The sequence below is a fragment of the Haliaeetus albicilla genome, unplaced genomic scaffold (genome assembly GCF_947461875.1).
Source record: "Haliaeetus albicilla unplaced genomic scaffold, bHalAlb1.1 scaffold_128, whole genome shotgun sequence".
NCBI classification, from domain to species: Eukaryota; Metazoa; Chordata; class Aves; order Accipitriformes; family Accipitridae; genus Haliaeetus; species Haliaeetus albicilla.
Window position 1 is genome coordinate 32,813 of NW_027212451.1, and position 13,278 is coordinate 46,090.

General features: G+C 51.7%; 1 long non-coding RNA gene across 1 annotated transcript; it reads right to left on the reverse strand.

The window, feature by feature from the left end:
* Window positions 1-3: 3 nt before the first annotated feature.
* On the reverse strand, window positions 4-2,925 carry LOC138684120 (uncharacterized). The gene is made up of 2 exons (XR_011323538.1): window positions 1,839-2,925; window positions 4-1,659 (listed from the first exon to the last, which is right to left on the reverse strand). It is a non-coding gene; the product is annotated as an uncharacterized lncRNA (long non-coding RNA).
* Window positions 2,926-13,278: the final 10,353 nt, after the last annotated feature.

Below are 13,278 nucleotides of genomic sequence, written 5' to 3' on the forward strand. Positions count from 1 at the left end.
GACTCAACTTGGGGAAATTAATTTATTGTCAGTCAAAATCAGAGTACAATAATGAGAAATATGAACAAATCTGAAAAACACCTTCCCCCCACCCCTCTCTTTTTTTCCTGGGCTCATCTTCACTCCTGACTTCTCTACCTCCTCCTACCGAGCAGCACAGGGGGAGAGGGAGCGGGGGGTTGCAGTCAGTTCATCACAAGTTGTCTCTGCTGCTCCTTCCTTCTTCGTGTTCTTCTTCTGTTCCAGTGTGGTGTCACTCCCATGGGGCCACAGGTCCTGCCAGAAAACCTGCTCCAATGTGGGCTCCTCTCCACAGCGTCACAGCCTCCTTTGGGTGCATCCGCCTGCTCTGGCGAGGGGTCCCCCATTGGCTGCAGGGTGCATATCTGCTCTGCCATGGACCTCCGTGGGCTGCAGGGGGACAGCCTGTGTCACCATGGTCTTCACTGCAGGCTGCAGGGGAATCTGCTTTAGGACCTGGATCACCTCCTCCTTTTCCTTCTTCACTGACCTTGGTGTCTGCAGGGCTGACAGCTTCTGCACAGCATTTTTTTAGCCCTTCTTAAATATCACAGAGGTGCTACCAGGGTTGCTGGTTGGCTCAGCTTTGACCAGTAGCAGCTCCATCTTGGAGCTGGAACTGGCTGTGCCCAACATGGGGGCAAGTCCTGGTGTCTTCTCACAGAACCCACCCCTGCAGCCCCTGCCCACTCCCCTGCCCCAGCTTGCCACACAAACTCACTACAACAGTGATCGGCTACAGGGCAGAGAGGGGGGATTGAAAAGTAGGGAAAGGGAGACAGAGAGAGATGGGGGGGGGGGGTAGCAATGGGCTACAGGACAGAGAGGAGGAACTAATAAAAAGGGAGAGGGTACCAGACAGAGAGATGGAGAAAAACAAATACTAGTGATGAGCCACAGGGCAGAAGGAAGAATTAAAAAAGGGGACAGTGAGGTGGACAACAGGGAGACTGAGAAATACCAAAAACACTGATGATCTAAAGGGGAGAGAGAGGGGAAATAAAGAACAGGGACAGGGAACCAGACAGAGAGAGAATAATAAAGACAAAAATGGGCTATGGGACAGTGAGGGAAGGAGTTAAAACATAGGGACAGGGACCTGGAACAAGAGAATCTAAGAAAGTAAAAGTGTATCCAGAATACAGGGCAGAGAAAGGAATTTAAAAATAGAGACACAGCATCAGACAGCTGAGAGCGGCGGGAATCGTGAAGGGCTAAAGGGCAGACAGGGAGGAATTAACAAGATTGGCATAAGACGGATAGATGGAGAAAGACAAAGTAGTGATGGGCTGCAGGGCAGAGACAGAGGATAAAAAAAGAGGGATGGGACAGGTCAGAAGTGCAGAGAGAAAAAGAAAACAGAGAGGCAGAACAACAGAGAAAGAGGGGGACTTGGAGAACAAGAGAGGGAGAGGTACAGGAAGAAAAAACAAAAAAATTAAAGCAGTGAGAGAAAGAGAAGGTGGGGGCAGGGAGGGACTGGGATGCAGAAGAGGGGTGACACAGCCCCAGGGGTCCAGGACTCACTGTACCTCCCGCTCTTGGAGCTGCTGAGAGAATTTGACCATTCAGACATGTCTGTCTCTCTCCCCCTCTCCCTTCCTCCTCTGTAGCTGCAGTCACTTGACTGTCATCCACCTAAGAGAATAGATTGGTGCCTTACAGCTCTTACAATATGAGGCTTCCTAGAAACACAGCCTCACATGCACACACACACTACATGACTGTACTGTGGTTTTGGTTATGCATACAGACCCTGCCGTGCACACTGGTGATCGGATCTGCTGAGGACTACACTAAGAAGGGTCCATCCTCACCTGGAGAGGCAGGCTATCTCCTGTCTGCAGCTGCTGGCTGGATCCTCTTTATTTTATTCTTCAAATAAAAAACATTCTTCAAATGCAGGCCACTACGGAATCTTTCCATGGCAACCACTGTGAAACGGTGCTAGCTGACATCCAGCTGAGAGAAGAAAAAAAAAACATTAGCACAGAGCTGGGTAGGAATCCAAAGCTGCCTTTTTTTTTGTGAAGGTTTGTGAAGACAGTACAACTGAGCGGAGGAAAAAGTATTTTTGCGTCATCTTCGGTACAGTTGTTGACACAGGCCACTAGAGCTTTTGCATTTTTCAGACAGCCGTGCCTTTTTTTTTTCCTTTCTTTTTTGACTCATTGGCAACTTTACTTTCACTAGAACTCACTTTCCTAGATACACGCAGGTGACAGACATAGAGACCTACATACATTTTCTCAAGCCTTAGTATAGCTGAGGCCTCATCACCCTATACGTCCCAAGTTGAGTATTTTTGCTAGAGAGCACAGCAACACATCTCTCCTTGTGAACTGCCTCGTTGCAAAAAAGGAATGATTTTTTCCAGGCTGTTGCTCCAAACGGTCAAGATCTTTTAAAACCGCAGTTGTGCCACCAAACCCGCTGCTCAGGGTCCCTCCTAGCTTTTGACTGCTCTGAGATTTAACAGGCACACGCTCCATTCCATCTTCCAACAGCAAAAATACGTTAACGCTCTTGGACCCAGAGCGCAACCCTACGCATGTCCACACACGCACCCTGCCGTTTTGATGAGGAGCCACCCAGCATCCCTGCGAGCACAGCTGCACGCGCCAGATCGGTTTCACCTGCGCCGCGAGTTACCGGTTTCGGTGAACGTAGTTTCTGACGCTTTAAACCGAAAACCGTATCTCGACGCTTCGCCACAGTAGAAACGACCCATCGCTAGAACGCTACAAAAACGCAGTAATACCAATTGCAAACCCACAGCAGCAACAGCTCCAGAAATATTTGACCTGGAACAAGGGAGCAAAATAAAACAGCTTCATCTCACGCACAGGGGAGCGGCAGGCAGAGAAAAGGGTCAGCATTCTGAGCCCTTACAGAAAATGGGCATTCTCCTTCCACTCCTCAGCCCGTCCCTGAAGGTCTAAATACCGCAACACTACTACGGCAACGTCGAGAGTAGGGCACAGCAGCCCTGCCACTGGACTCGCCATTGACCCATGCTATTTACGTAGCAGGACGTGTACGCAGAGGGACACGTTTTGCCACACGCAACCCTGAACTTCCTGAAAATTTACGTTTACAGAAAAAAGCCATTTGGAACATATTGCCAAACAACATTCGGCAATAAAGCTTTGATGTGTTTGACACACGCAAGTTTTTGGTCGCTTGCTATTTGCTTCCTGTTGCTGCTGCTGTTCTTCCTTCAGAAATTCTACTTGTAGCCAAGTTATTCACTACTGGTTCAAGCATTTGCCTTCCTGGTATTACCAGCACATTCACAGAAGCAAGTAACTTAATTGCTCTTCTACAATTATCCAAATGACAATTACAGCCATAAAAGAGAAGGAGAGGTCAGGCAGCAGAAGAGCTCTGCAGGCTGGCACCAGTCAATATTGCACTCTCTAAAAAACAAACAACAACAAAACAAAACCGTGACCCTGTATCCTTCTTTTTTTTTTTTTTTTTGCTTCTTTCAGAGCTCATCCCTGCCTCAGCATTTGGTCTTGTCAGAGCATGAAGCGCAGGTGATCTGACGACTTTTGCGTGTGATGAGTGCCTGCTCAGAAATAGTCCAGATCTGCAAGACTGGTGTCATTTTTATGGTTTTAATCATCATAACTCAAATTTTATTTGCTCACGCATTTGTGAGGAAACTAACTTTTAGACACTGCCTCTCCTTTTTTTGGGGGGTGGGGGTGGAAATGTGTTAGAGACTGAAAAACATTACGATTCAGAGCTCCCAGCCATGAGGGAGTGGTGGAGAAATCAATGAAAGCAAAGACCAACAGCAGCAACATCAACTGAAAGTTGGCTTTAATTCCGATCACGTACTTAAGCGACTCTCCAAGTCTATGCCTTGGTCCTATGAATGACTAGTCCTTTTTTGGAAGGACAAACTTTTTTACTTAAAAGTCCCAGACTGAAGACTCCACTGAACGGAATGGGGATCGTGCCACGGGACAACATGCCATCAACACTCTTAATGGGGAAGGAAAAAAAAATAAAATAAAAATAAAGTTTAAGTACAAGTTTCCATCATGTTTCACTCATTACATTTCTGCTGGCATCTAGGTGCTCAAAAATGGACTACAGGGACACCACATATTCCTAAAAATTCAGTTATACATAAAAAAGTAAAAGGCTATTTCCAACTTGCCCATAAAATCAGTATGAACACAGAGAAGAGAAACACTCGACCCTGAAGAAGCTAACAGGCAGCTCTGAATTTACCAGACAGGAAATTTCATTCTTTCACCTGAAGCAAAAACATATCAAGGGACCAGTTCAGGAACAGGGCACGATCTGTTAAACAGCAATTTTTCCATCAGCGTTTCCGCACTAGCAGCAAATTTGCCTTTTCCGTGGGTTTAACGTGGAGCATCTGTAGTGCCCTCGAACTTGCAAGTGTTTCTCTCCGCTCCCCTGGCCCGATACGTGCGATTACCTGAGCAGCAAGCGGAATTAACCATGCAGGATTTTCTCCGTGTGACGCAGAAGGTGACACTGGGAGAAGAGGAGACAAAGAAATTAACCTGCTTGTCACACCCAGCCAACGGTGAAAAGACAGGGGAGGATTCTGCCGGAAGGGCTCTGCACCCCAGGAGCTCCCGCTGGCCGGTTTCTCTCCCCTTTGCGCGGTACCGAGGGGACGACGACACCTCGCCCGCGCCCCCTCGCAGGGGGGGCTGCCCCAGGAGAGACGGGGGACCCCCACCTCGCTTCTGCCCGCGGGAACGGACCGGGAGAGACCCTCCAAGCAGAGAGAGGAGCGCGGCGTGGATTGCATGCCCGAGGGAAGAGGCCGGGCTCCCTGCTGGCAGAAGGACAACTCACCTCCCTGCTGCTCGGAGCTGCTTGCTGCAGACAGCCCTGCCTGCGCCCGGCCGCTCTTCCGCCGTGCTGGGAGCGCAGTCCGGCCGACGGACGCTCCAGCGAAAAGACGCTCCAGCTAATCGTGCCTCCTGCTCGTTACAGCCGCAGGTACTTTTGCCTCTGGCTAATGCACGCTCCAGACAGCGGACACCCCGCCTCGTTCCAGCTGCTGCTTGCTACAGTTCTGGCTCGTTGAAGCCCCAGCTCCACACTGAAGCTCCGGCTGATTTCAGCTGCTTCTCCTTACAAGCTCCAGCTACGTGCAACGGTCTGGGCTTTCCATAAGGTTGTATATCAACTGCTGTCAAAACTGGAGCATTAGGATTAAACATCAGAGTTACACGCCCAATAAATATCCGTTAGTTTAGGCGATTAATTACTTAACAACTATTCTGAGCAGCGCAGAAAGAAGAGCTGGACTCAAAGAGGGCACGTGGGGTCTGAAAAGCGCCTTTCCCCCCACAGACCATCGCAGATGTTGAGTTCGGCCTGCTGCGTGCCAGCCTCCCGAACTTCGGCGTCTGACACAATCAGACCGCCATCTCCACGCAACCTGCCCGCCCCCCGCAGCCCCCAACACCCTCCCACCCCCCTGCAAAACCAGTCAAGCTGGCTCCCGCTTTTGGCCCCCACACCAGCTGACTCGGGGCCCATTTGGGAGCCAAAAAACCCGGCTGCTGAGCCCGTTCTCAAGGCCCAAACACGCAGGGCCGGACCTCTGTTTCTGGGCCCAAAGCCGCGCAGCTTGGTCTGTTTCCGAGCCCCCAAATCAGCCACATGAGCCTGTTGTCAAGCCCCAGGAACAGAAAACTTGTTCTCCATTTCTGACCCTGCAGTGCCCACGGGTGATGCCGAGCATAGCCACCCCACAGCCTTGCACCCCTGGAGCCCCACACGCAGTTTCGGGGAGTGCTCGGGACCTGCGGAGGGCCCGGCCCCACGCCTCTGCAGGGCAGCGCCAGCACAGGCAGGGCGTCGCTTCACGATTGCCATTTCAGGCTTTATTTCCCCGCCATCACCGGCACGGCCAGGCCCCCACCCCAAACCCCCCAGCTGAAGCACCCCCACGGGTCGCCAGGCCCAGCCACCCGGAAAACAAGAAAACCAAAGAGGGAACAAGACAGAGAACGTGGGGAAAGGCAAGGAGAAGGACACAGAAACAGAGGGAGCGCGAGAGGGATAGGGAGCAGGACAGAGAGATGGAGCAAGAAAGGAAAAAAGGACGGGAGGCAGAACCAAGGGAAAGAGAGACAAGGACGGGGAGCAGGACAAAGGGACAGAAGAGAAAAAAAATTTAGCGACGGGCTGCAGGACAGAGATGAAGGGATTAAATAGACACAGGGTGCATGACAGAAGGACAGAGAGAGACAAAAGGGACAAAGAGCAGGCCAGCATTGGAGGGGAAAAAACCAACTGAGATGGGCAGTGGGAGAGAGATATGGAAAAAGAAAAAGTACTGAGGAAGAGAAAAAAGAAAGAAGAGACAGCTAGCTGGACAGGGGGACACAGTTAGAAAGGGCAGGAGAGGGAATAGGGCAGAGAAAGACAGACAGAAAAGGTAGCGAAAGAAAGCAAAGCAGAGGGACAGCAAGGCGGGGTGGGGGGAAGGGACAGGGGTCTGGACACAGATGGAGAAATAAGCAGCAGGGACAGAGGAAAAGAGACAGAAAGAGGGACAGGGAACATGGCAGAGGGAAAAATCAGGACAGCGGCAGGACGGAGATAAAAAACTGGGATGGTCCTCAGGACAGAGAGGAATATGAATACGAGCAGGGAGCGGGACAAAGGGATACAGTGAGAAACGACGGGACAGGAAGCAAGACAGAGCAACAGACAAGAACAATGACAACGAGAGAGAGAGAGAAAGACAGAGACTGTGAGCAGCACAGGGGGTTGGGGAATTTAGAAAGAGAGGTATCAGAAGCCCTGCAGAGAGAGGGAGGGTGACTAAAAAAGGGGCAGGAAGCAGCACAAAGGATCACAGAGAGTAAGAGATGAACAGGAAGGAGGACGGGGACAGTGAGATCCAGAATGACAAAAAAAACCCAGCAACAGCGAGCAAGACAAAGGGATAGAGAGAGAAACAGAAAGTAGGAAGAAGAGAGATAGGAAGACAGGGACACAGAGCGGCATGTACAGGCGCAGAGAGGAAAAGAACGCCAGGGAACAGGCCACAGAAACTGGGAGGCGGGGAAAGAGGCGGATGCAGATCAGGACAAGGAGATGAAAAAGGAAAAAACAGTGACTGGCTGCAGGACAAAGGTGGGGGGGTGGGAGGGAGAGGGAGCAGGACAAGAACGCAGAGAGAAAAAGAAAGGGGGGCAGTCGAATGAGAGAGACAGAAAGCGGCGGGAGGAAGAGGGAGCAGGACAAGAGAATAGACAGAAGAGGAGAGGTACAGGGAAGCAAAATTAAAAAAACCAAAAAACAAAACCCCCAAATGTCACAGCAGCATGAGAAAGCTAGGGGGCCAGGAGAGGGGGAGGGAGGGACCAGGACGAACAAGAGGAGTGACAGGGCCCCGAGGGCCCAGGACTCACCACAGCTCTCACTCTTGGAGCTTCCAGGAGACCTTGCCAGTTCAGACGCTCCTTTCTCCTTCTCTCCTCCCTTGCTCTTCTGTAACTCCAGTTGCTTGGCTGTCTTCCACATAACAGAACACGCGAGCGTCTCGCAGCTCTCACGAGATGAGGCCTCCTAGACACGGAGCCTCGCTCGCTCACTACGTGGCCGTACCGCGCTGCTGGTCATGCATACAGACCCTGGCGGTCTGACCTGCTGTGGACTATGAGGAGGGATCCTCCCACACCCAGAGAGGCAGGCTCTCTCTTGCCTGCAGCGGGAGGCAGCTGCCAGCCAGATGGCCTTCCGTTTCTTCTTCTTTACCTTTCTGTGGCCTCTCCAGCTTCAGCAGCTCCCGTCCACAGCCAGTAAGCGCTCTGCCTGTCCCTCTGTGCTCCCGCGCCGCGAGGAGAGGGAGGCCAGGCAGAGACAGCCCACGCAAGCCTGAGGCTGCTGCAGTCAGCGGCATCCCCGGGGACGAACAGACAACCGCACTCACAGCATGGCCTCTGGGAGAGGGAAAGAGACAGCAGAGACCGTTATTACCGTAGCTCGACCCTGGCCGGAGCCCCTCCTTCCGCAGGGGCTTCCACAGACGCCGCTCGTTCCCCGCGCCGCTGCTAACGGCACCCACGTTCAGGGAGACTCGAGAACATCGCAGGGCCAGCTTGCTGCCCTCACGACAGGGCTCGGGGGCTGCCTGCGGCTACAGCACAGGCTTCAGGGGAGGGGCTGGAGCTGGGGGCAGCCGCAAGGGCCGAACGAAGGCGCCGGGGGAGCTCCGGCGACTCGGGGAGGCGCCCGCTGGCCGCGCCTGGGGGGTGCCCGCCTCCGTCCCCTCTTCCCTTCTATCGGCTCTCGGGGAACTGCCGGGCGCTGCCCTGGCCCGGCTCGCCTCCGGCGGACCGGGAGCCTGCCGCGGCGGCCGCTTCGCAGCTTCCCGTCCCGCCAGCCCTGGGCGGAGAGGAGGCACCCCCCGCCACCGCCACCGCCCCCGCCGGAGGGGATCGCTCGCCTCACCCGCGGTCCCGGCGCTCGCCCGCTGCCGCTGAGACCCGCGCCCTGCGCGCCGCCACGCTGCTCCCAGGGACCGCGCATGCGCCGGAGGGATCAGAGCCGGCGAGCGAACGGTCCCCACGGCTGGTCGGGGAGCGGGCGCAGCGGGAAGCCCGCGGAAAACCACACGAAACCGGTAACGCTCCTGAGTCTGACCTGGTCGGACTCCGGGGGCCGCGGCGGCAGCGAGGACTACGCCGCGCCCGAGAGCCACGCTGCTGCCCGGCCGCCGAGTCCGCGAAAACTACAGCTCCCGGCATGCCCCGGGAGGCAGCCTGCCCTGCTGCCTGACCCCGAGGGGACGCCGCTTCCGTTTCCGCCCACGCCGGCGCAGCCACAGTCCCCGCCGAGCCCCCAGCGCCGCTCCGGGCAGCTCCGGCACCCCCCGCCCGGCTCCGGCGCGCTCCCGCCGCCGCCGCTCCGCCACGGCGCGGCACCCCCCGCCCGGCTTCGGCGCGCTCCCGCCGCCGCCGCTCCGCCACGGCGCGGCACCCCCCGCCCGGCTCCGGCGCGCTCCCGCCGCCGCCGCCGCTCCGCCACGGCGCGGCACCCCCCGCCCGGCTCCGGCGCGCTCCCGCCGCCGCCGCTCCGCCACGGCGCGGCACCCCCCGCCCGGCTCCGGCTCCGGGCAGCGCCCGCCCCCCGCCCGGCTCCGGCACGGCGCGGCCCCGCTGCCACTCCGTGTGTCCGACGCGGACCCCGCCGTCCTCCTCGGGGCTTTCCCCGGGACCCGCCGGGCGACTGCGCAGCCCCGCCACGGGTCCGTCCCCCCCCTCCCGCGCACGTTCTCCCAGCCGCCCTGTGAGCCCCCCCCCCCGCGCGTACGTGCTCCCAGCCCCCCGTGAGCCCCCAGGGCTCGGACCGCGGCACAGGCGGCCCCCACCTCCCCCGGGCCACCCCCGCCTCCGACGTTCGCGGTCCGAGGGGCGGCCGGCCCCGCTCACCTTCTCCCGAGGGGCAGCCGCACCCCGGCCACCGCTCCGCTCCGCTCCGCTCCTGCCTGGGCTCCCACCGGCCCTGCCCCGGCCCCTCCCCCGGCAGCCCCCCTGTCCAGGGAGGGGCCGTCCCCATCAGCCTCACTGCCCGCACCTGCGGCTCCTCCAGCCCCGGCCCGCAGTTGTGGTACCGAAATCCGGAATAAAACTCCTGAACACCAATGTGAAGTTAAGCAGCAGGCACTTCCTTGATTGAATGAAAGATGTCAAGAGTCATCTGATTGGGGAGGTGTTAACTGGGGTCAAAATACAGATTTTAATACCCATCTTATTTTAGTTCTAAGACTTGGCGATTGCCAGGTATCATCTTTTCCATTTACCCAGGTTCACCAGCGAGGCTACAAGGGAGATTTCTTCCAGAGAGAGGATAGAGTTATTAAGTCTAAAGTCCATGATTTGCTTTTCTCCTTCATGAAAAGGTGAGTGGATCATATATCATCACTAGTCACCCAAACAGTTAATCCTGAACTTTTCACCTGTCCTTTAATACAGTCAACTCCAAGCTAAATTTTTTCCATTATTAAGAGGGGACCAAAGATCATGTAAAATATTATTATACTTTCTACAAATACATCCCCATCTTAGAGCTTTAGCTACTAGAGAAAGTCTTTGGAGTTTGGGGTCAGAGGAGCTGCAAGTATAAACCTTCATACAGCTCTGTTTAGGATGTGTGATTTTTCTCTGGTTGTCTAAACCAGTCTAAATTTCCATAGATGGTCCCGACTCTGGGTGGCTCTAACAAGGATCCTGGAACTCCAGTAAATTCTAGACATCGTTTTATATTTTAAATATGATCCCAGGTTCCTTTTTGCACTTGTCTCTATGGTTTTGGCAACTGACAGCCCCAAGGGGTGCTTGTACAAGTTTCTCCCGAAGGGCGATTAAATGAATTCTTTTGTCCATGAGGTGGATGGTTTGGTAATGTTATAATTCACAACGCTATAATTCCTTCTTTCAAATTAAAAAAAAAAATTGCCTTTTAAATCCATCCAATTTAATTGCTGAAATGATTCTCACTGTTCTACATCTTTTCTCAAGTTTTGGTTAAATTCAATGTCAGTATTCTCCACGGAACTAGATTTTCATCTGACTTTGGAATCGGAAGGCAGGCTGTTACTGAGGTTAAATTTTGTGTCTTTACAAAACTTTGAATCAATTACAAAACTAGATTTTTTTTTTAATCCAAATTACAAAAACGGTTATTATCAAGATTAATAGCTCAAACAATAATTGTTTCATTTTTTTTATCTCATGTTTAGAACCCCTCAAAAAAACCCACATAAACTCTCTAAACACACAAAAAGATTATTGCCCTCGACAATATTCCTAATAGCAACCCCAATATTATCAACTTTACACAGCTGTTTTCCCAAACAGATAACGTGAAACTTACTTATAGATTTTCAGTTTTAAAGGGCCAGTTTCTTTAGACCTCCAATTTCTTGTTGGTGATTTCTTTATTCTTGAATAATGAAGCCAAGGTTCTTCTCCCAGACCTTTACTGCTATAAGTGTTGTTAAAATGACTCGATACGGTCCTTTCCGCTTCTCAGTGATTTTATATATATTCAATCTCCTGGTCGGAAGGGATGCGCTGCTACGTCCAATTCTAAGGGTCCAGCTGTGGAGACATACTGACAAAGTTCTCGAAAAGAATTGCTTAAAGAAACACCTTTTAAAAACATATCTCCAAAGGCACTCAAGATACTCAGAACATAGGACTCTTGATATGGTCTTTCGTACAACATTTCATAATGACTTAAATTTTCTTTCTCTTCTGGCTATACTCTGATTCTTAATAGAGCCATGGGTAATGCTTTAACCCATGTGAGGAGGGAGGCTTCCTGACAAATTTTACTCGACTGTTGCTTAAGGGTATAGTTCATTCTCTCTCTCTCTTTTCTTTTTTCTCCCCCCCCCCCCCCCCCACTTGCTTGTGGTCTATACGGGGTGTGATAGTCTCAATCTATAGATAATACTTTGCTCAACTTGTCTCATAATCTTTGCTATAAAATGAGGGCCATTGTCAGATGACATTCTTACACGCACCCCATATTTTGGTATTATCTCTTTGAGCAAGACTTTGACTACTTCCCTTGCTCTGTTGGTGCGACAAGGGAAAGCCTTGGGCCACCCAGTAAAGATATCAACTAAAACTAGGATATATCCTTCTTTTCAAGGCAATTCTATAAAATCAATTTGCTAATATTCTCCTAAAAAAATTTCCTTATTTAATAATCCCAAAGGTGATCTTATTACTGATTCAGGGATAATTTTATATATAAATTTCACATCCGCTTATAATTGTTTAAACAATCTTTGTCGTATTTTACTTTCTGTTCCCCAATATACTTTGTTATGTTCAGCTCGGCCAATTTCTCTTATTATTGTGGGTGGGACTGTTATTTGACCTGTCGGTGTTACAGCCTATCCTGTTTCATTTTGTTAGCCTGCAATCTAATAATTAATTCTTCATCTTTTTTGTTATAATTTGGAGTTTCTTTAGGCAATTTTATACTTTTCTCTGGAACTAGTGCTAGGATGCCTTTTTCTGCAGCCTCTTTAGCAGCTTTATCAGCCAGTCGGTTACCTGCGTTAGGACCGGTCTTACCTAACTGATGTGCTTTACAGTGCATTATCGTGACTGCTGTTGGTTTTTGAACGGTTTCTAACAATTTCGGTATTTGTTCTGCGTGCTGAATGGTGGTTCCTTGTGCAGATAACGGTCCTCTTTCTCTCCGTATCGCTCCATGTGCACGTACTACTCCAAAAGCATACTTTGAGTCTGTCCAAGTGTTGACTCGCTTTCCTTGACTTAGTTCCAGAGCTCGAATAAGAGCTATCAATTCGGCCTTTTGGGCAGATATCATCGAAGGCAAAGTTGGCAACGCAATTACCTCCTCGGTAGTTATTGTCTATCTTGATAAACCTTTTCCTTCACAGATGGAACCGCTTCCGTCGGCATATAGTTCCCAATCTGTTTCTTCTAGTGGCACATCTCAGAGATCCAGTCAGCTGGAGTAAACTCTTTCGATTGCCTGCAAGCAGTCACGTTCCAGTTCTCCTTTAACTTGATCGGTTGTTGAAAACGCAACAGGGTTAATGGTGGTAGTAGTTTTTAGGTAAACATCATCTTGTTCCAGCAACAACACCACTTGGTATTTCAGCATTCTGCTAGGGGATAACCAATGCCCCCCTTTCTGTTTTAGCACAACAGTTATCATATGGGAAACATATGGGAATCCTTTGTCCTCAGGTGAACTTATGAGCTTCCTGGATCAGTAGCACAGTTGCAGCGACGGCTCTCGGACGACCAGAGCATCCCAGACTCACGTTACCTAATCGCTTCGAGAAGTAGGCCAAAGCTCGCCCACTTGGCCCTAAATATTGGGCCAGGATACCCAGAGCTATACCTCTTCTTTCACGAGCAAAAAGTTCAAGTGTCTTTGTGAGATCTGGCAGGCCTAGGGCTGGCACCCCTATTACAGCCTGTTTCAATTCTTGGAAAGTAGCTTTCTCGGCATCGGTCCAATCCATTGTTTGAGGTTTTGAGCTGCTCCTATAAAGGTCAGGCCAGCAAGCCACAATTTATAATCTACAGGTGACACCACTCAACCATCCCCGGAAATGCTCGTCATTAATTTTTTTAGTCTTAGGTTCGGGGAGACGACAAATTGACTCTTTTCTCTCAGTTCCCAATTGTCTCTGTCCTTTTAGGATTTCAAAACTCATTTAAATAAGTTTCTTCTTTCTGG